Here is a 24,403-nt window from a genome sequence, read left to right on the forward strand (position 1 = left end):
CATCGTTTGTTGTATTTCTTTGAAATATCTCACTGAAATTTTCATAATAATTCTTCTTAATGTCAAATTTTTTTTGTCTTACAATACTCTAGGTAATGTAGGTTGAATATCCAGGTTTAAGTAAGGAGACTTTCAATAGATACTTGAATGTGTAATGAAAATAATCAAAATTGGTTGCTTTCTGCAGATGTCTTCTTTCTGAAAAAATTTACTTTACAATTGATGTGTAGGATACCTAGCCTATGTTCAGATTCTTGGATATTATTCTTCAGAACAGGGAAAAAAAGGAAATGAGATACTGTTTAAGTGAGGCCAAATTACGTCATTTGAGAGAAATGATCAGACAGGGAAATGGGAAACTGAGGAAATATTGCCAACATCACTTGTTTTTGTCTAAGAAATTTTTTAGGTGAACATGTATGATTTAACTATACATTTTCCCACTTCTGCTATGTTCTAGCTTAAGGCAATGACATCCCACTCCAGTGCTCTTGCCTGGAAAATCCCATGGACAGAGGAGCCTGGTAGGCTCCAGTCCATGGGGTCACGAAGAGTCGCACATGACTGAACAACTTCACTTTCACTTTTCACTTTCCTGCATTGGAGAAGGAAATGGCAACCCACTCCAGTGTTCTTGCCTGGAGAATCCCAGGGATGGGGGAGCCTGGTGGGCTGCCATCTATGGCGTCGCACAGAGTCAGACACGACTGAGGTGACTTAGCAGCAGCAGCAGCAGCAGTTTAGGTACTAGAATATATTTTTACTTATTTTGAAAGTTTTTAGACTCATTTACTATTACTTTAATAAAGGAAACACTCAAAGGGATGAAGTTGTTAAAATTGTTTCATGAAAACATGTCAAAATCTGTTTCACTTTTAATGTCAGTTTCCCTTGCCTGATGCCAATGGCAAGAGCTAAAAAAAAACACAAAATTGCTGACATGAAACCAATGAAAGAAAAATGATGTCTTATGCTGTTATACATGCTTTTAGATAGTGGTAGATCAGGTATATAATAGAAAAGGATGAAAAGGTAATTATTAAGGTAAATATTTTATCAAATAAATTATTTTTATAAATAATGGAGGAAACTAATAAGTTACTGTGAGGTTCAAATGCTTTTTTAACAAAATTATAAGTAATGTCTACTTAAAATTGTTATATGGCATATATTACATCATCAGGTTGATAGGTCATAAGTTTTGGGGAAATTACATTCCTATAACAAGGATAATATTTTATTTCTATTTAAAAAATACTTTGTCCTTTTGACAGTTACCCATATTCCAAAGTGAAGCAGAGGCTTCAACTAATGTTTTGATTCATAATGATAATTTTATTGATCTCTAGGAGCCACAGATAAATATTTTAAACCTGGAAAAATGAGGAAGTTTAACTGGATATCAGCACTTCTGTTTTAATCTATTGCTATCCTTATTTTCCTGTAATTCTTAATTTGTCAAATCCATAATTAAAAAGGAACTACATATTTAATTTTAAACACTATTATTTTAAGTGATAAAAAACAACATTTGCAAAAAAAAAAAAGTCTTTGTCTTACAGACACAAAGAATTTTTTCCCAAGTAGAAGTGACAATCAGGACACAAAAATATATAATCACTCTAAAATTATAAACTGACTATGGACTCTTGTACTTTTCACTATTCAACAAAAATAGTTTCTTCTTCCTTCACTAAAACAACGGATGATAAAACAGAGAGATTCACTGACAATGTAGTAATTTCATGTCTGTGTTTCCTCTCTGCAACTGGGTGGTGGTACTTAGGTGGAAGAAACAATTTCTTCACCTGACAAGACATAAGCTCTTATTAACTTTGCTCCATGTCTTTTATTGAGGTCTACATAGAAAGATACTTTAGTGTTTGTGCTGTTAAATTCCATGTGGCTGACTAGGTAACAAATAGAAAAGATAGAAGCCCAGGGCCACGGAGGATTGCAGGTGTCAGCATGGTGATAAGCTAGTGCTTTATCATCAGAAACTAAAAAGCGCTTAAATGTTACTGGCTGCAGTTGTGGTCATAATTTATTGGCCCCAAGCTACCGTGTGTGTCCATACCCCTACCTTCCTAATCTCAGCTTCTGTTCTGCTGGAGTCTGCATTATAAAACTCTCTTGCATGTAGCTTTTATCTTGTGATCCTCTTCAATGTAGCTTTTGTTTCTCTAACATCAGAAGAATCAGAAAGAACACGTGGCTTAAAACATAAGAAAAACAAACATAAGGGGAAAAAGTTAAAGTTAGTACAAATAAAAGGCTACTAGAAAGTCTGTGGACAGATGATAATCCCTATGGAAATCTGGAGGTTAGTAGGCCTGAAGCAAGACGATAGAGCAGATGCTTTCAAATAAGAATTCACTTTCGGTTTGCAAGATGAATGAGTTAGAAGGGGTCATCTGAAAGTGTTTTATTTATCTATAAAGTACATTCTCTAAAAGGAATTGATTTTGCAATCCATTTCTACTAGGTCAGGAAAAGTTTAATAGATTTAAATTGTTTAAAAATAAGTTTTTAAATAAATATTTTTAACCTCCTAAGACAATAGCAACTAGAAAGAACTGATTTTTGACAGTCAGCCGAGTCCTTTTGCCCCCTGTCCTAAAACTGCCAGTGAAGAAGGAAACTTCTGAAAAACAAGGAGAGAAACAGAAAAACATTTCTTCCGTAGATAGTTTTTCTATGATTACTCTGCCCCGGTGTATTTGTTCCTATCCCAAATTCAGTGAGGAAACCTAAAGCATTGACATTTCCCTCTTCCGTGTAAATTTATGCCACAAGAGAAAGCAAAGGTAATTCTGTGAAGAGATGTATATGCTAATTAACTTGACCATAGTAATCATTTCACTATGTATCTTTATATCAAAACATATTTTACACCTAAATATATTTAATTTTTATTTTAAAAGAAGAAACAAAAAATGGAAACCACCCAAATGACATTAATAGATGAATGGATACACAAATTGTGATGTGTTCATACAGTAAAGTGTTATTCGGTTATAAAAGGAATGAGGTACTGATACACCAACATGAAAAGTGAAAAGTGAAAGTTGCTCAATGGTGTTTGACTCTTTGCTACCCCCATGGACTATACAGTCCATGGAATTCTCCAGGCAAGAATACCAGAGTGGGTAGCCTTTCCCTCCTCCAGGGGATCTTCCCAACCCAGGGATTGAACCCAGGTCTCCCACATTGCAGGTGGATTCTGTACCAGCTGAGCCACAAGAGAAGCCCAAGAGTACTGGAGTGGGCAGCCTATCCCTTCTCCAGAGGATCTTCCTGACCCAGGAATTGAACCAACATGAATAAACCTCAAAAACTTTATGCTGATTGAAAGAGGTCTTTTGACTAAGAAAGATTCTCAACTTGAGAGCTGCAAGTTAAGTTTTATTTGGGGCAAAATGAGGAATGCAGCCTGGGAGACAGCATCTCAGATAGCTCTGAGAGACTACTCCAAAGCAACAGTGGGAGAAGGTCAGTATAAAGTTTTGGTGAAGGGAGAGTTCAGTACCATTAAGCACTCATTTTACAAAAGGTATTTTGTTAGTCATGAGGATCTGATGTCACCAGGAAGAGATTTAGTACTTCTCTAGATATGAAGAGATGCAAGGATTGAGAACATAAAATCTGTTCCTGGAAACATCTGACTATCTAAAGACCTGTCCCACTAGATTCCCTGGAGAACAGAGTGCCTCACTGCACCCTGAACTCCCTCAGGGATTGTTGAAGGTGGACAGGTATAGCAGCCTGGGATTCAGTCTGTGTAGAGCCAGATGGCAAATGCCTTTATTGTTCAGTCCTTGGCAATGCTGGGTAATGCCAATTTGTGGTTGACAAACCTAACACAGAAGCTCACATATTGTATGACTTCACTAGCATGAAAAATTCAGACTAGGTAAATGAACAGAGATAGAGGTAAGGGAATGTGGAGTTACTGCATAAGGGGTACAGAGTTTCTATTTGGGGTGATGAAAGTGTTCTGGCTCTAGATAGTGATGATAGGGGCAAAGCAGAGTGAATGGAGTTAATGCTAATGAATTGTAAAATTAAAATTTTTGATTTTAAAAAATTTTAAAAAAAAGCCACAAAATACAATGATCAAGAAGGTAGACATGAGAGTTGATTATTTCAATAAGAACATGTTTAAAATATGGAGTTAATTGTAAGGCATACTTGAGTGTGCTGTGAACAAAATAGTCTTGATCACTCCCAGGATGACACACTCCCTGATAGAGCTTCTTACTTTAAGACACAGAAACAAAGGGTCTGAAGTCATAGGTCAGGTTGTCCTAGAGAGAGAGACAAGATGGAGACTTACAGACAAGTGGAGTTATTAGAGTGCTCACAAAAACTACCTGTAATGGAGTGAGGGAATTTACCAGAGAAAGAAGGAAGAAGCAAGAGAGGTGTCTTTCAGAGAAGTCTCAACTGGAGGCAAAAGGATAAGGCCTTTGTTCTATTGTTTCTGCGTCACTAGATGCAAGCTGTTCCTAAGGAGAAATGGAGGCAGCTCCCTTTGAGAAATGGCTATTTCTTGGGAAGATGTGGGATATGAGTCATTAATTAGCTACAGTCCCACTTATGATCACTTTTTCCTTGATTGCTTTTAGTTGTGTTGATTGAACTATCATACCCTTATTAGTTTCCCATCTAAATTCTCCCTAGAGGCTCATGTGCTATTAAGCCTTCCCATAGTTCCCTACTGAGCAGACTTCACTAGCTTCCACTCCAAATTTGCCTTTCATTATCATAACTCCACATAGGTTTTTTTTTTCTCTTATCAGTGAGATCTGGACCTAGCGTCTATTATTTGGGACCCCATCATCACTAGTGATAACAGAGAGCCCAGTTCTATAATCGCATCATGCACCAAAACCCAGCACAAAAAGTTAGCCACCAGTGAGCTTCTCAAAAATGTTGATGCCCACCTCCCCAACCCACTCTTTTTTTAATTTTTAGATTGAAACTATAGTTGATTTAGAAAAAATAAGGGCCATTTGACTATTTTCCAGGGTGGTTTTGATGATATTTACAGATAATTAGCATAGGAAGTTCTTGAGGGCATATAGCTTATATAATACTTATATATTTCACCATCTAGACATCTATCAAAAATAGGTCATGAATAATATCTTCAAAATGTTTGTCTGTCTGAATAATAGTCCTCCATGTTTGCCACTGTGTGTGTTAATGTAAATTGAGATGAGCCTGATTTTCTTAATTTCCTCCCTCCCTCCCTTTCTTCCTTCCCTCTTTATCTCTTCCTCTTCCCCACCTTTCACCCACTATCCTAGTTTGATTTCTCTCTCTTTCAATGTTGATCAGATATATGGTTACTTTATGAAAGTTCTTCCATGTTTAGATTTTTATTTAGCTTTATTTGAACCTATATTTTTGATACATTTATTGCAGAAGGGCATCTAATTCAGAAAAACTTAAAAAGCATCCTCTTCAACCATGAAGAAAAAAAAGATTTATACCAATTTAAAAAATTGAGATTAGAGTATGAAAAAGAAAAAGAGTAACTTTACAGTGGAGATATCTGCTGGAAACTACCTTAGCCAAGTCATGGTCATGTTGACATCACATATCCCTGATAGAGCATGATTATAAGGGAATCTCTGGTCTGTAGTGTTTTTGAAAGCTCATAATTTCAAACTTATCATGAAAAATGTTAGTTGAATGCAAACTGAAGTTTGCTCTAATGAAATACATGTAAAGAAATATATGACTAGGACTTTTTGAAGCTGTAAAGGTTATGGAGAGAAAAACAAGAAAACTAAGAACTAAGAAACCTTGGAGATTGGAGAAGATTAAGGAAATATGATGACTGAATACGATATGGCATCCTAGACTGTCTTTTGGAACATTTGTGGGAAAGCCGGTAACAGCTGAATAGTCTGAGGTTGGTTAATAGTGATATACTAATGTTAATTTCCTAGTGTTAACAAATGTATCATTGTTGTAAAAGGTGGTAACATTAGGGAACTACTAGCATTAGGGACCTTTCATTTTTTATGACTTGAAAGTGATTCAGCTAAATGAGGCTAACAATTAAATAATCATGGAAAGTTTTAAAACTCAAGAGTTATATCCCAGTCAGGGTCCAATCAAAGAACAGAACTAGTGGGAGAGAGATAACAGAGAGGTAGGTAGGTAGGTGGATGGATGGATGGATGGATGGATGGGTAGATAGATAGGTAGATATAGAGAGATAGTTGGATAAAGCAAATGCAGGAGCTGGTTAAGTAGCCATTGCAAGGCAGTCTCCATCTCTGATGCTGAAGCACAGAGTACTCAGGCAGTCAGGAAAGGACCATCAGGAAGAGGCTGAAACCCATGAGCACGAGCTAGAAACCCCACAATCACAAGCTGAAACCTGACCAGCATGAGGCTGGTGAACAGGAGGACGAATAATAGGCATTTTCCATGTTGTCACCTGGAGACTTGATGATGACCCTGCAGAAGTGGGGCCTTTCCTCATGTTGCTGAACAGCATGCTTCCAGTCTAGAAATCAGAGTAAATTAGGAAGGGTTTATGGAGGAGGAAGAGTGAACTGCAGGCCCAGCTACTGCTTTGTGCTGATGCAGTGGGGTTGGCAGAACAACAACAGGGCATATGTGCTCCAAAATGGCTGCTTACCCTCCTTTCAGTCATTTCCTTGAAAAGATATTAAGCTTTAGCCAGTAGACTGTCTTCTTGAATTCTTCATTGTCTCCTGGACCTTTTTTTCATATAGAAAATATTCAACTTCCTTAGTATGTTGCATTTGTATCTAAACATATGCATTTCTAGCTTTAGTTTCAAAAAACAAGATTAATGTAAGACAGTTAATTACTATAGCACATTTGTATTTTGTTTTCTATTAGATGGAATGAAGCTCTTAATAGAGCCCTTGATATTCCTACTCATTTCATTAAATGTGAAATGTATATTTATAAATATAAATATCTAACATAATGTGTTGAATATTTATATGGTGCTTCACTGCCAAAGTCCATATATGTATGTCTGTGGATTTTGAGATAATTTTCTGAATTGATGGATTTATTCATATAACACAATGACTCTCTCTGCATTAACAACCTTTTAGTTATGAATAGCTTTCAGCTATTAAGCATGAGGAATTAACTCTCAGATGAATTTTGAACAAAAAAAGATCCTGGTAGCTCTTAAGATATATTGTGAAATGCTGTAATGATATACCATTAAATTTATTCCAAAGGATATTTTTTAAATTGCCTGTGGAAATATGAACACTTTTTTCTTTCTTTTTAATCATGAATCTTGCCCCAGGTTGCCAAAAATGCAGCCATCAGCATTCTTTAGTGAAGGAAGCTTAGTACTGTCAGCCATCTTATCTCCCCTGTTGCATGGTTGATGCTTTTTATCTGTGAATACAAACATTAAAATGTAACTGTAATCCTACCTTAGTAATATAGAAAGTCTCTAGCTGCCTCTCTGGTATTTGGAGGCTATCAACTAAAGTAAGTAGGCCCAGTTGCATAAGGAAACATATATACAAATTATATGTGTTGCAAAGTAGTACAGTTATTAAAGATGACAGATAATGAAATGATGAAGAAAAAAAGACCAATTAAAGGAAAAGTAATAAAAAAGATCATTTTGTCAGTGATTTTAAAAAGAGCAGATGATATCTATGGAGCTGAACCCCAAAATATCTACCTGTTATTTCTTATATCAGATTATTTTTTCCAGAAGTATATCATTAACTCATATTACTCTATGATCTTTTGCATACATTGACTTAGGCCATACATAAAAACCTCAGGATATTTTATTGCAAACTTTATGCAAAGAATCTGAAGATATCATCTTATGCATTAACTGACAAAGAGAGAATAGCAGTTCTAACAGTTATAAAATCTTAAAAACTATAGAATATAAATAGGTCTTAGTTTTGCTTCTAAGGCAAAGGGACCGCCATATGGATTTTCAGAAAACATTCTAACTATAGCTGTATGGCAAGCAGAAAGTTGCTTTTACATAGATAGTTGAACAAAATAGGCTTGAATGAAAACCTAAATGTTTTATTAAAATCATACAGCTATATCCATATATACCTTATAATCAAGGGATATTTATTAAACACAAAGGATATGTCATATCTGTTTTAAAAGCAGGGATTATAGCAATCAATAATGGGCCTTCCCTGCCTTTTATGAACCCACAGACTAGTGAGACAGCACATGTAAATAGCTAATTGTGAACTTTAATGTTCTCTCTGAAGCTCAGTATTGGATGTGTGAGTTGTTCTATCATTGTTTGTTAAATCACTCACGCACATACACACACACAACTTTTGCATGTGTAATGTTGGAGAAGGAAATGGCAACCTGGAGAATTCTCGCATGGAGAATTTTATGGACAGAGGAACCTGGCGGGCTACAGTTCATAGGGTTGCAAAGAATCGGACACAACTGAGCGACTAACACACACATGTGTAATATATTTCATGGCATAAATATATTGTAAATACAGATTCCATTAGAACAGAGCCATGCTAGCTAAAGAATTCTCCAAATTGTATTTAGGAAAGAACTACTGTGGCTGAGCTGGTAATAGAATTCGCCTGCAATGTGGGAGACCTGAGTTCAAGCCCTGGGTTGGGAAGATCCCCTGGAGAAGGGAAAGGCTTCCCACTCCAGTATTCTGGCCTGGAGAATTCCATGGACCATATAGTCCATGGGGTTGCAAAGAGTCAGATGTGACTGAGCGACTTTCACTTTACTTCACAAGCTGGAAAAGACAAATGAAAAAACAAATCCTAAATAATAGTGGGTGTTGTGTGTACCTGTGTGTGTACCTGTGTTTGCTCAACGTTACTATATGGTGAATTATATACAACTAAGTGACACCTTTAATTACTATATTCTTTATATAAATCTTAATTATCAAAAGTAACTAGGTTTGGATTTGTAAAATGTACTAACTGTGAACTCAGATAACGGTTTGAATTGGTTCAGTATTCTTATTAGTAAAGTATTGATATCTGGGTGGTAATAAATATTGCACTGTCCCTTCCTTCTCTGCTACCTGTCCCTCATTGAGCCCACACAAGTCTTTTTGTCTTCGAATACTTTTCTCAAAGATTGCCAGCAAATTTGTCCCTTAAACAATACTGCCTCCCAGGGAGACTCTTCCAGCCACTGTAATTGAGCCCCTACTCCAGATGTCCACACTCTATCATATGACCATTTTAATATTTTTTCAGAGCATTTAGAATGATCTAAACATTATTTTGCTATTTACTTATTTATGCCCTGTCTCCTCCCTGGCCCCTAAACTCTATAAGGGTGAATAATTTGCCTGTTACTACTCATCCCAGCCTGGTACCTGTGCCTGGTACATAATGGTGCTGTGGATATTTATTGAATGGAAGACCAAACATATGGAAAAGAACCTTCCATTGCATTTTGCACAATAAAATTCAATAAAAGTCATTTTCTTCCCTATCAAATCCATTCTAGTCCCCAACTCCAGGTTAATCTTCAAATATTCTTTTCATTACTGCAATAATTAAAAGAAAAAACAAACTGTATTTTAGTCAGAAAAAATTAAAACTCTATCATTCAAGGCTTACCAAAATGTAAATATGAATTTCCTTTCTCACTTTATCTTTGGCTATTCCCAAAGGCTTCCCCAATAGCTCAGTTGGTACAGAATCCGCCTGCAATGCAGGAGACCCGGGGTCTATTCCTGGGACCGGATGATCTGCTGGAGAAGGGATAGGCTACCCGCTCCAGTATTCTTGGGCTTCCCTTGTGGCTCAGCTGGTAAATAATCTGCCTGCAATATGGGAGACCTGGGTTCAATCCCTGGGTTGGGAAGATCCTCTGGAGAAGGGAAAGACTACCCACTCCAGTATTCTGGCCTGGAGAACCCCATGGACTGTAGAGTCCATGGGGTCACAAAGAGTCAGACACGACTGAGAGACTTTCACTTTCATGTTTCCAAAAGTTATGCTCTCAGTGAAATTAATCTCTGCAGTGCATGCTTCTTTCAGTCCCTCTGCCTACAATGCCTTCCATCATTACTGCCTCTTCCTCCTTCCAGGGCTTCCCCAGTAGCTAAGTGGTAAAGAATCTGCCTGTCAATGCAGAAATCTTGCAGGAGACACAGGTTCCATACCTGGATTGGGAAGATACCCTGGAGAAGGAAATGGCAACACACTCCAGTCATCTTGCTTGGGAAGTTGCCTGAACAGAGGAGCCTGGTGGATTACAGTTCATGGGGTTGCAAATAGTTGGAGCCTGAACAACTAAACAACAACAACTTCCTTCTTTCAAACCCAGTATTGGTCTGACCATGGGAAAAATTCTTGTAGGGAAGTCCCTACCGAGTAAACGGTATCTAAAGGTTTTTTCTCCTTCGTGTTAAGCCTAGAGTTTGCCTAAAAGGAATAAATAACGAGTGGAAACTATCATTAATTATAAGCTTACAAAAACTAAAGATGTTAACATAGTACAAAATCAAAATTTTATAATTCCACCTGAAGTGTACTCTGATAATCTGGTGTGTCTGGTCCTATCCCATTCTAAACACCTTTCATTGTCTCTGAGCTTTTCCTGAACCCCTACTCCATAGCATTTCTATCTATCCTGCAATCTTGAAACATTTACAAATTGTTTACAACAATTGTCATGACAGTCTATTTCTAAATTAAGACCTTGTAAGAATATCCTCTTCTGTTTATCTTAAACTGAGCTTTGTACATAATAAATGTTCAATAATTCAAGGGTAATTGAATGAATTCCATGTCACACTGTGGAATGCCAATTTAATTTTGGAACCTGTCTTTATGAGACAGATACTGATCACATTAATAGAACTGCTTGTGTGGCAATTAACATAATTAAGATGAATTAAATTAGTGGATCAGATATCCATTTCTTAAGTCTTTGGAAAACTGGCCTTGATGATTAGAAACTTTTCACCAAATTAGCAGTACTCCTCAGGTTAACATTTGATGTTTTGATTTATCCAAAACATACATTTATAGAAATTAAAAGATTGAATCTAAGGGATACCAAAATTTTTTCCACTACTAAATGCATTATATAAAAGCTTCAATAATTTATTATACATAAGATTATTATAAATATTTCCCAGAGATAAAATCCTGCTTGTGTTAGTATGCTATAAGTTTTATTAATTTGCTATTTTCATTTGACCATTAACTACTGGGATTAAATTCTTATAAAAATACAAGTACGTTTTATCAAGTTTATTCTTAATATTACATTTTGTTTAAAAAAGAGTAAAATGAAGATATTTTCCAGCTGTTTTTGCCATGAATACAGGAAAAACTTATCCTGAATTATTAATTAAAATTCATGTCTTCTATCTCCCATAAAAGTCTTAATACTAAGCATAAATAACTGAAGAAAGATTTTCTCCCATCAAAATTTTCAAGCATACTAAGGTTAAAATTCTTTTCCTTGTCACTTAACATTTTGAGCAATTTCCTCTAATGTCTTGTTTAATTTTACAATAGGAGGAAATCTATTATAGCCTAGTATTTAGTGATTTAAAACTTAATCCTACTCTATTTAAAACATACATCTTGCATCCAATTCTAAATAAATATTTCTCCTAACTTCAGTTCTTACCTTGATTCATAAATTCCTCTTGGGAGAAAAAACAAGGTTCTGTTCCTCCACTATTTTGCTTTTCATTTGTTTCTCACTAGGGTTTTTTTTTTTTTTAATTCATTCATTTGTTTTATTTTTTAAATGCCATGTATAAGTGATTGCATGCAGTATTTGTATTTTCCTTATTTCGCTAAGCATAATAGCCTCCAGACCTACCCACGTTATCACAAATGGAAAATTTTATTTTATTTTATTTTTGATTAGACCTTTTATGTCTTTCTGGGGAGGATTTGAGCTAGAGGGGAAGAGATAAATGTCATTTTTTTTTTACTGTTTCTGTTCATACCGCTTTCTTAGTTGGGGAGCCTGGAGGTCATGCTTCACTTATGACAAACACATCTTAACTCCTTCACAGATTGCACTGGTTCATAGTCACACGCCTTCCAGTGCAACCGCGCTTCATCCTGTGCATCTGCATTCAGGTTATTTCCTGAGAGCCCCTTCATCCTGTGGCTGTCCTTAGTATTTCATTCCACCGTAGGCAACCTCTCACACAGATTAACATGATTTTCTGGTTTAGTTTTAGGATTAAACTGGTCTCATATAATAAATTGTAGCATATTTTCTCTTTCCTGATTTCTGGAGACTAAAAATAACTGAGATGACCTCTTGAAAGTCTGATAGAACTTACTTGGGAAAAACACATTTAGAAAATATATATTCGCAAAGGTTTCCCTATACATTTATATAAGTACATAAATATGTATATTTGACATTATATAGATGGTGGTCTGAAATTTAAATTCTTGGTTATTATAGTTATATTTTATTTTCAGTTTTATTTTGTAGGGTTATCTTAGTTTTTATCTTTTCTTTTTAAAGTCAAAATGTTTTCTTAAGGCATTTGATCATCTTTACATAATTTTTTCTCAATAAGTTTTAAGTACAATTCAAAGTTCTTTTTCATCAATGTATTCACATGTAAAAACATATAAGCTTATATTCATTCTGGTGAACATTTTCATCATGATTTCAAATTTGAATTAGAATTTGACTGGTTATAAAATTCTCATGCAAAGATCTTTTCCTTACATAATTTGAACATACTATTTGTCTTCTTGCAACTGATGTTACTATGGAAAAATACACTATTATTCTATATCTAATTTGTTCTTTCTCCCGAACATTTTTAGAATTTTCCCTTTGTCTTTGATATTCTCTAATTTTAATATGAATTCTGAACTTTTTATTACTATCACTCTTTATTTTCTGTGGTATTCTTAATCTTATTCAGTACATATGAGAAATTCATCTCTTTTTTAAAAAATATTCTTGTTTATATTTTTCTTTCTTTCTGGGGTTTCTATTACCTGATTCATAGTATTTCTATTATATTATCCTTTCTATTATATTTACTGTTATTTATCTTTTTCTTCTTTCTTAATGAGTTTCTCAATCTTCTTTGCCAGTGTACTAATCAATTTCTCAGATGTGTTCATTCTATAATTTAATGCCCTTTTAACCCCCCCAGGTTAATAGTCTCTAAGCACTATAATTTAGTGCACAGGTAAACCTGATGTATTGCAGAGATTTAGAAGAAGATGGTCAATAAAATGCCTGTGGTTCTCTAAAATCTTGCCATCACACTAGCATTTTTGAGCCTGGCTTTTTTGTATGAACCTTATGTTCCAACGAGACATTTAGAATTTTTTTATTTCCAAATAGTTTTGTTTCTCCTTTTTGTTTCTAAAAGGAAGAGTAAGAGGGATTATCAAAAGATTTGGAAGTACATGAAAATTACAATTTGTATTGCAATCTTGCTTTTGTATAAAACATTCTTTACTTGGATGCCAGTATCCTGAAGTTTGCATATATTGGTTTTAGCTCTCTGCTGAGTCAACACCTTCCTGTGGCTGAGTTACAAATATCATCCAGGGATAAAGTGGCTTGTTTCTCCACACCATCTGTTATATTATTTAACTGTTACATGCTTTGTAGCTAAATCTTTTTCATTTCTTTTGTTTTTAATTTTGCTTTTCTTCCATTTTGCTAATATTGTCTGATAAGTTTTAGTATGTTACATTATTTTACATTTTTAGTCCATCTATCCTAGTATTTCTTCTTCTGATGACATGACTTGTTTTGTTTTGTTTTTCTCTCTCTCTCTCTCTCTTTTAATTTAAAATACTTGAAACCCTCATATTCAGATTATTTTTCCCTGGCAATTTTTATTTTCTTTGAAGATATCGGGAACTGTGTCCTGTTATGTAAAGGAAAGATCCTAACATCAGATCTGCTCTGTATCAGCCCCAGTGAACTCAAGCAAAGCAGGAAGGAGTCCTACCAAGGAAATCTACAGACCTGAGGCCAGTTCAGTAAATCCATTCTCAATCCAAGGAAACAATTCATCACTTCAAAATATTACCTTCCACCTCCAGGGAGAACCCAACTTGAGGGGAAGGAATCCTTGGATTTTACTTCACCAGCCCAGGTGTTTGGAAAACTAGAGTTTGGAAAGCGAATTCCACAGGCTGATCAGTTCTCACATATTTTTGTTCTAGCAACTAACGCAACCAGTTTTTATTTTGAGTACATCTACCTCAGTAATCTGATTTAGTATAGTTATGTGATCAGGCACTGACAGTTCAAGATAATGTAGGGTTAGTTAAGAGTAGTGATATCAGAATCCTTTTTCATTGTATTAAATTGGTGTCCTGTCACGCCTTGCACGAGCTAAAGCCACTACCACTAAGGCAAACCTGTTCAAAAGACAAATATTTTCCCCAAAAGTGTCTCTTTACTTGGCATTTCAGTTTTTAATTCCTCTGGGGTTGGTACTGGGGAGTTTGCCAGCAGTTTTTGCTGGATCAGCATAAGAACTGGTGGTTCTAATATTTCTACATTAAGAGATTTATTGAGGTTTGCTTCCAGTCAATTTTTATAAATAATTTATATCACCTAAACTGTTTAATCTCTGTCAGAGTTTAAAGAGTGATCTATATTTTTACTGGAACAATACATTATTTGGAAGCAATGTTTCTTTATTATCTGAATTTATGGCAGTCAGTTGAATTTTCCTATTTGGACTTTATGCTGAATTTCCTTGCTCTTTCTTCTGTTTTTGCTTTATAAATCTTGATGCCTTTTTATTTGGTGAAAATAGGCTTACAGTGCTTGTGTCCATTGGGTTTATATCTCTTTTTATTGTTTTAAATGTTAATCTCTGAATTTATATTGGTCTTGAAGTCACATTGTGATCTAAAGTGAATATGAGTTACATTGGTGACTTTATCCTACTTTATAAATATTTCAGAACTGACACTTGAGTGTCCTCAATTGTTTACTTGATTTTATGATTTAATCTGTGCTTAATTTCTTCCCCTTAGGGTCATTTGAAAGATTTGTAGTATTATTTTGTTATAATGGATTATACTGTGTATTTAGTATGTTTAACACTTTTTGACTTACCAATTTCAAAAAGTGAAAAAGATGTTCTAGTGTTAGCTATGATAATAGAATAGTGCTGACATGAATAGTAATCTGTTAATAATCTTCCTAAATACATACAGCCCCAAAGGAGAGAATACAAAATCACCCATAGACCACAATTCCATGGCTCTAGGAGACAGTGACAATAATGTTTATTTACATGTAAGTGAAGAAATACATACCTGAGACTTACAAAGTCCCATCTTAGAGTACAGAATTGTAAATAAAAATATCATTGATGAAGTTTCATTCTCAGAAAGAGAATACTCTTCTATGACCTGAAATGCTAAGAACGATTCTGTGATCTAGTTGGCTTTCGGTGATTAGCCAGAAAAAGTCTTGGAAAGTCTGGGAGACCAGAAGTGGCAGTCTTAGAAAGGTGGGATTCATGGGGAAGAAGATATTTTGGAAGGGAGAGATACCCCTTATAGGCTTAATCATGGAATAAAGAAGTGAAGGATGGAGGAACATAATAAAACAAGATAAAAGAAAAGAAGCAGAAGTAAGAGACAAAAAGAAAAAAGTCACCATGATTAGGGAAATAGTATTTCACTCAAGCAACAAAATAGTCTGCCCTTGATTTGAGAAATTAAACCCAACTCACATTCCCTTTATAGGCTCTCCTGTTAATACAAGTCTTAAAAAAAAAGACAAAAAAAAAAAAAAATTAATTTTAGAATTTAATCACAAAAATACATTAACCATAAATTGTTGTAAGAAAGATCATTAAAATAAGAATCAAAAACTTCAGCAGAAAGTATGAAAATAGCTTCATACACACACATATTATAACAGCACATTAAGCAAATTTAGTAATGTAACAAGCAAAGGAGGACATGAAAGTAAATGGAGATAGAGGAAAATGTAATGTAAGACCTATTAAATTTCAGGAAAGATACAGAATAAAAAAACACTTTGGAAATAAGAACAAATTGCAAAGTTTGAATATACCTACTCAGAGAGTTTGATAAAGAATACAAGGGGCTGAATAAAGAGATGCAAATTAAACAGGAAAAGAAGCACTTAAAAAGTAGAAACAAAGGAGTAGATAAAGAAAAAAGACAAAAAGTATGAACCATAAATATAGTTAAGTCTTCTGAAAAATAGAAACAACCACTATGTAAAAAGAACGTATATTTAATATTAAATAAATTTAAGACAACTTTTCAGAAATTAAATACGAAAGGACTTAGTACCTGGGTCTCAGTGGGGAAAATGGACTTGAAAGATTGCCTGAGACATAACCTTTTCAATCAGTACAGTTTGACATAAAATTGGGGGGCATTCAAGCAAAACATCACATAGATGAAAAATGAAGAAAAAAATCGTTTGTCATAAAGTGACTTAATAGGATACTTTAAAACGTACAGCCTTCAGGGCAACATTTTTTATAAAAAGGAAAGGAAGTTTGATCCAACAGTTTTCTTTTCGGCCAGATTTTATTTAAAAAAATCAGGACTATAGGGAAAAAAACAAAAAAAACTATTTCCAACATAAAATAAAAACCTTTACTTACTCTGTTTGAGAATATTGGGAGATAATACCTAGCTGAGGAGGATAGTTTCAATAGATTACATTTGCATAAAACTTTACCAAGACCAATTTCCACAGAAAAATGCAAAAGAACTACCTCCCTCACCCATAACAAGAAAGTTTCCGAGAAGACAATTTCTGAATGTAGTTCCACAAACTTTCAAAGATAAGATACTCTCAAAGCTGTTTAACCTGTTCCTAGTCATAAAATAGAGAAGAGAATAATCTCCAAATTCTTTTCCTGAAATAACATAACACTGATACTTATACCTGATAGAGACTATATAACAAAACTAGATTACAACTCAATCATACCATAAAAATAATAATCACCATAAAAAGTCCCTAAATATTATCAAGAAAATCCAGCAGAGCAGCACTTTAAAAATAATATTAAAATGAGCAGCTAGAGCTTATTCAGCAATGAAAATTGATTCAATATAAGAACAGTCAACACCTCAGTTTATTAGCATAGAGGAAGAATGGAGAAAAAGTTAAAAACATTGCTATAGGTACTTTAAAAGCATTGACAACACTATTTATGATGGAGAAAAATTACAAGTCAGTCAATGAATGCTTTTTACTTCTCTATCATATGTAAGAAAAAATAGCATCTTTCTTAAGGATGAAAAAATAAAAGCATTCTAGATGAAATCAGGATGTAGGCAAGCTCATAATCCTTACTTTTTTTTTTACATTACATAACCAACTCAAGCAATATAGAGCAATTAGAGGCATAAGAGCTAACTTTATTTGCAGTTAAAAGCCCCAGTAGTATTGGTCTGAAAAAAGATATAAGATGATTTAATAATGTAGCAGGATATGAAATTAACATAAAAAAATCTGTCCTCTTAATTTACACCAGTGGTTCACAGTGGAATGCAAATTTGCCTCCCCTTTTCAGGAGCACTGTGGGGGTAGTGAGGAGGTGGGCACTGACAAAGTCTGGAAAAAATTTTGATTATCACAGTGGTAGCATTGGGGTTGAGGTTGCTGCCTGAATTTGAACAGCATCCAGTGAGGCTGCTGCTAAACATCCTACAGTGCATAGGACAATTCCCACCTCCAGGACAAATATGCATCTAGGCCAAAAAGACAATAATGCTAAGGCTGAGAAACTTTGATATATACTAACAGTTAGATGATGTAATGGAAATGAAGGAACATTTACAGTAATAAATTAAGTAGAAAATATCTAAAACAACAATTTAAGAGTAAAGATTTATCATGGAAATTTAAAAGTACTTATAAAAATGAAATTAATTTCATCAAATGGAAAGATATTAAATATTCTAAAGAAGAATGATACTCATAAAAATTTTTAGCTCTCTTTGAATTACTAAGCAAATTTAATGTGATTCCCATGAAAGAAGCAAGCGATTTTATCTTTATTTTTCTGGAGCTCAACAAACTGATTAAAAATATAAATAAATAAAAATGGGATATAAAAAGAGAAAAGAATAATCAGAAAAACTGTGAATAAGTTTTATAAGTATATATATCATATCACATATCATAAAAATGACATTTATAAATCACTGAATGGAAGATAATATTCATGTGAGTATAAATAATCCCTACTGATTATAAATACATACAATCATGATGAAGTAACATTTTTGCTTTTAGTATTTTTGCCTAAATTTAGAATCCAAATCATAAAAACCTCTACAGCTACCGGTTTAGAGGAAAGAAAAGGAATAGGATCAAGTCAAAGGAAAAAAAAATTAGTTGAATTCAGTGTGTGGAAAAAGCTCTAAGAGAATGATCTGCTTTCTTCATAAAAGATATTAAAAAGAGAGAAATTATCCTTATCAATTATATATATATAATATGATCTTATATATGATCTTTTTTAGATCATATATATATCTTTATATATATAATATGTATGTGTGTGTGTGATCTTTCTTTAGATCATAAATATAATCTAAAGAAAATGAGAGACATTTAATGCAGACCTAGACACAGCCTGCAGGTTGACTCCAGGTCCAGCTAAGCTCAGTCTAAATCAGCTGACTCCCAACTGATGAGAGAATTTTTTAAATGTTGTTTTAAGTCATTGTGTTTCTATTACACAATGCCAATAGCTAAATACGTGAATGTCATGATAATGAACAAGACTCGGAAAGTTTCATGGATGGTGGTGCCGACAAAAGTATCAAGAGTAGGTGAGGCAAATGTATATTTTTCTGAAGATAAACTTCTGTCCTTTCATGATGGAAGGAGCTCAGTAAAATGTATGTGACATCAACGGACATGAATTTGAGCAAACTCCAGGCGATAGTGCTGGCATGCTGCAGTCAGTGAGGTCACAAAGAGTCGGACACTACTTAGCAACTGAACAACAAGAACAAATATCATGTTACTGGTTTGTTTCCTCAAGGACAAATAACAGTAGAAACTCAGTTTGGGGTTCTGTTGTTAGCAGGTGATCAGCCTTAGTAAGTGAAAGTCTGTATTGGTGAGCAAATGCTACTTTACATCACTCTTACCATGGTCCCTTTTCTTCATGAGTCTTATAAGCAAACACTGAAAAGGACAGAGAAATAGCATCCTTTGCAGTGGTTGTCCTTCGGCAGCATTTGAATAGAAAATACATATCCTTACCCAAGGGTACATTTTGACTGTCCAATCATATACTCCATCCCAACTCTCTTTGCACTCATCTTGTTCTGTCTGTGTTTTTGATAATCCAGCCATGTCACTATGTAGATCCACATTTCTGTTTAATTCTTCTTCCAGGAAACCAACAAATGTCTTGCTTGAAGTTCTGTCCATGGTGGGATTTGGTGCTGCCACTGTCTTTCTGGCCTAAGTCAAACTGTAATGTTGCAGTAGTCTATTTTGAGCGTGGAAAAAAATATATATGTGTAAAAGAGTGATTTATTTTTTGTTATCAGCTAGTCATAGAAAACTCTCCATGCGGTTCTAGGTATAGATTGAGAAGAAAAGTACTTGATAACATTAAACTGATGGTAACCTTAGAGGAATTTGGTCTTGTTTTCAGAGAATGGTCAACAAGCAAGAGAATACACACAAAAATTGTACATTCAAATCTAAGGAAAGTACATCAATTTCTGCTAAGTCTCTAAATAAGAAGGTGTTAGAACAGCGCTATAAATTTTTGAAAAAAAAATCAGACTGCACAATCACAAATTATTCCATTGAAGAAGAATTTTGAAAGATATTGAAATATAGTCACCTTAAACACTTGATGGGAAAAAAGAAAGGTTTAAATTAGAAACAAAATACCCAAAGACCTTGTGATTTTACAAACAACTCTGTGTTAAGCTCAGATTGAATATTTTTGTATAAAATCTGAAGGAAAAAAAACCATAATCGAGACTCAGTCACATCCCAAATAATGAACTGGAACGTATGGGGAAAAAAAAAAAAACTAACAAAAGATAAGAAAGATGATTTTAGTTATGTTAGAGGAAGAAGAGCCAGAGTCAGCTCACTCCTTAAAAAATATGTTATAATGTTAATGATAGCACTGAGAAAAAAAAATTCCACCACTCCTGTTGGGCTCTCTTTTTTCTTATTAAAGAAAAGAGTCACACTGGAATAGAAAATTTAGCACTTGCTATTGGGGAGATGAAATTCAAATCCAAACGAAGAGGGGAAATTGCAACAGTGCAACTCTACTAAATTATTTTTTTGTATTCTGTGCTGTATGAATTAAATTCTGAGACACTAAAAGATATGACAGTTTAAATGAAGAATCATCACCCCTAAAAATTAGTAGGAAAGGAAAGGATTAATTAGATAGTCAAAGGCATTTACAAGTTTTGAGGCTAAATAGAAGGCATATTCAGCAACCAGATATCTTGATGCCAGTTTTGAATAATTTCCTGAGTCTATTAATAAAAGAGAAGTGTTGGAACACCTATAAAGGAGAGTGGTGATGATGAGGAACTAATATAACCTCATTAAATAAGTCACACTAGGCTAGTTCAATTGTCTTTTTTGATAGGGTTATGAGACTGTAAGCTCAGGGAAGTGCTGCAGACAGAGTGAAAATGGTTTTCAGCAAGCTGTTTGACAGACTTGAATGTGAATTCCTATTGTGTAAGATGGAGAAATGTACACAGCAAGACAAATTGGGTGAAGAAATATAACAGGAACAAATGAGGCTCAAGTTCAAGTCATTCTGACATGTCCTATGATCTTCCCCTGATGCTTTCTTTACTGTATCTCTATGAGCTGGATGCAAACTTTGATAACATCCTCTCTAAATTTGTTCAGACATGGAGCTGGAAATAATAATAGATATTCTGGATAACAAATTCAGCTTTCAAAAAGATATCTGCTGGCTAGGAAGATGGATTAAATGTGAAAGTTTATAGTTAAAAATGGATAGCAATGGACAGATTAAAAAAAAAGAAAGAAAACAAGCAGGAGGAGGGAAGACGCAGAACATAAATGAAGGACTTAGAGATTTTAATGATATAATGGTGAAAAATAGCAATTTTAGTGAGAGATCAGATTAACATAAACTAAAAAATAATCTATACATTCCAATTAAAGCATATTTTTATTCTAAATAAATTTACCCCAAAATGGCTACCCAATGAATCATGCTTCCCAGCATTCCTGGGATCCCTTAACTTAAATAGATCCCTCAACTTGAATTTGGGTTGGCCCTAGGATTTAAGATAAACTAATAGTGTGTGTCTAATGCAACAGTGAGATGACTTTTCCGGCTACTGAGAAAAAACCTTGCAGGTTTGCCTTAGTCTCATGGGAGAAGGCAATGGCCCCCCACTCCAGTGTTCTTGCCTGGAGAATCCCAGGGACGGGGGAGCCTGGTGGGCTGCCGTCTATGGAGTCGCACAGAGTTGGACACGACTAAAGCGACTTAGCAGCAGCAGCAGCAGCATGGCATGCTCACTCTGAATGTGTAAGTCTGATAACCCTGGGATGACTCTGCAGTGAGGTGTACAAGTTAGCTTCTTTGAGAGTTGGCAAGCCACGCCAGACATCACTCATGTAAATGGAAAAGCATCCATTTGACCCCAACTCTAGCTCCTATCTGACAACAAGCTTATATGAGAGCCTGGAGCAATAACTCTTCAGCTGTCTGTCGGTTCCCAGAACCATGAAGCGTAATTGTAAATTGTTGTATATATATGCTCGGTTTTAGAGTGTTTTTTTATGTAGCAAGAGATAGCTGGAATGGCCCCAAGCTGTTTTGAACTTAGGCTGCACTGGTGTAGTTATATTTCTGTTTAGAATAATGATGGCAGGGGTTAGAAGTAAAGAGTGTTGAGGGGAATGTCCCATTCTACTTATTTAAGACCATAAAGCACTTCATTTTGAGGACTGTACTTTAAGAACTTCACTCACAAATTGAATTTCATCATAAGTGAGGAAGAGTATGACGAAAAGAGCCATTTTGTGCAAAAACATGCCAACCAGCTAAAAATGTTTTGCTTAGGAAAAGAATAAACACAGGTAAGGTAAAAATGTATCTCCTGCTTTTCCTAGGAGAGTTTCAGTTTCTGCCTGTTGTCTCAATGTTTCTCCCATTTAGCAATGAATCACCTTTTCATTACATTAAAGTAATCTAAAGTGGGTTAATTTTTCCCACTATATACTTAGAATTGCTACTATGGTCTCATCCGATAATGTATGAGACCTTTGATGAGATGGAATTCTAGTTCTGACATGTAGTTTAATTTGAAAAGAAAAATGATCAGCAAACACTTGAATCTTCTCTCAAACTTTCCAAGAAACCATATCACCAATGTTTCCCCTTCAGAAACAGAGCGTGTGGCACCAACTGACAGAGCTAAGTAGTCTCAGACACAGGTGCGACAGGATAGCTAAGTTCTCTAGACTCAGATTATAATCAGAAAAATATTCAGTTTGCACTGACCCTCCCAGCAGTGGAGCTGTGGTCTGAGAGATCAGTTTAGTCCCTAGGTTATTGTCCACAATATCAATTAAAAATAAAAAGACATTGTAAGTTACAGCTACCTGAGATCCATATGAGAAATAGAAGCTGAGCAACACTGTTGAGGAACTGAAGCATGGAGAGAAGTTTGAGTATCCTTGATACTGTGTTTTTGTCACTTATTTTATGATGGAAACCCATAACTTTTATAGTTGGTAACAACATTGTATACTGAGATAAACATACTTGATATTGATACTTTCTTGAAAAGTATTTGTTAAATAACAAATTAAGAAATACCTTTCTGTTACTCAAGAAATTTGACAATGAGTGTGTCTTGTACAGTTTATCAAAATTTGGTGTTTCTAAAGGAGGGCTTTGAACTATCACTTACAACATGTAAACCAGATAACAAAAATCTGTTTAAGAAATATCGGCCTCCTCTTTATAATTTGAAAGTCATTGTCAGAATATAATGGCAATAAAATTATAACACTAATATTATAGTTTAATTCGTACAGCATCAGATGCTACATTTACTGTAAAGAATGATTTTTCATTTAGATCAAGTGACTAGTCTTCCAAGTTAATTTTGCTCTTTGTTTATTCCATGTTTTTTGCATGTAAGAAAAGTGAAGACAAACTTAATATGACTATGTTAGAAAGAGTTTGAACAGTTTGCTGATACAAGTTATATCAGTGACATCAGGTTCTTCAAGACTAGTTTCAGTAATGACTTGATTTTCATCATTCAATACTTATAATTGAAGATTCTAGAAATGAATTTGTCAAAGGTAAAATATCCAATATCATTGTGAATACTATTATTAATTCAATTTAAATGTTGAATATTGAAGATAAAATTATTTTTCATAGAAGTAATAAAAATAGAAACTTGAAAGAAACTTTCTGGCTACAACTATGTTCTTACAAATACAGAAACAAAAATTTGTGGCAGAAATGTATTTAGAACTAGTTTAGTGTTCACAAATTTCCTAATTGTATCCAGAAAGTTTACAATATTGTCAATTAAAATAGAAGCTGTACTTTCAGCTCTAACATATAAAGAGTTTAGCAACTGTCACCTCCATACTTAGAAGGAAATAACTGAAAAAAATATAAATCAGCTTTACTTGGCTTAATTAGAGAACTGAGGTCACAAAACAGACTGTCTCATTAAAATACAGAGAGATTGGCAAATAAAGAAAGTTGGAGTAGGGATTTACTTACCTGAAGTAGAAGATGCTGGAGCTATTAATATAAACTGGTAAGAATGCTTAAATGATGATTTTGATGAATTTCTGAAGGATAATTGTGACCTAGCTTGAGAGTGAAAAACGGGTTCAGTCTTAGAAGTGTTCCTACACTTTTATGATTTTTATCTTCAGTAACTAAACCAGATTCTCATAGTGAGAAGTCTAGAAAATCCCTTTTGGTTCTGCCAACGGGATAGGAGAGTGACAATATGGACATAAGCCCATAGTGTTCTCCACAGCAAAGGGCTGCTCTAGAGGGAAAAGGCTATCAGAGATCTATTTCACCTGCAGGAAGTGCTGGTACCAAATCTCAGCTGCACTCTAGCCTCTTGTCTCACCTAAAGGGAGGGAAATAGAATACCATAGTTTAGGTCACATCCAGGCACTTAGACCTACTTAATTGAGACTGGGTCATAACATTCTAAAAGACTTTACATCCCAAACACCTTACAACCACACTAATAAGACTGCAGTACAATTATGGATTATAGCTAAACGAGTTATGAGACACAGTATTTGAAGAATTCTTAAGGACGTCAACAGTTAAGAGAGGAGATGAAAACAAGGAAAGTAGAGAAACTTACCTCTA

The 24,403-nt window shown here is 34.6% G+C and overlaps 1 protein-coding gene and 1 long non-coding RNA gene across 7 annotated transcripts in view; both read left to right on the top strand.

Annotated features, from left to right (window-relative positions):
• The window catches only part of LOC145518862 (uncharacterized), a 1,117,244-nt gene that overhangs the window by 752,670 nt on the left and 340,171 nt on the right, over nt 1-24,403 (top strand). Inside the window, exon 9 of one of the 6 annotated variants that reach the window (XR_014063352.1) lies at nt 6,850-6,979. The exons of the other annotated variants lie outside the window; for them this stretch is intronic. The gene's annotated coding sequence lies outside the window, so the exon portion shown is untranslated. Of the gene's footprint in view, nt 1-6,849; nt 6,980-24,403 lie in introns of those variants that run through there. 6 annotated transcript variants of the gene reach the window in all.
• Nucleotides 19,018-21,053, top strand: LOC145518865 (uncharacterized). The gene is made up of 2 exons (XR_014063361.1): nt 19,018-19,120; nt 19,402-21,053. It is a non-coding gene; the product is annotated as an uncharacterized LOC145518865 (long non-coding RNA).

Source organism: Giraffa tippelskirchi, chromosome 8, assembly GCF_054371585.1.
Source record: "Giraffa tippelskirchi isolate mGirTip1 chromosome 8, T2T-mGirTip1v1.2.pri, whole genome shotgun sequence".
In the NCBI taxonomy this organism is placed as follows: Eukaryota; Metazoa; Chordata; class Mammalia; order Artiodactyla; family Giraffidae; genus Giraffa; species Giraffa tippelskirchi.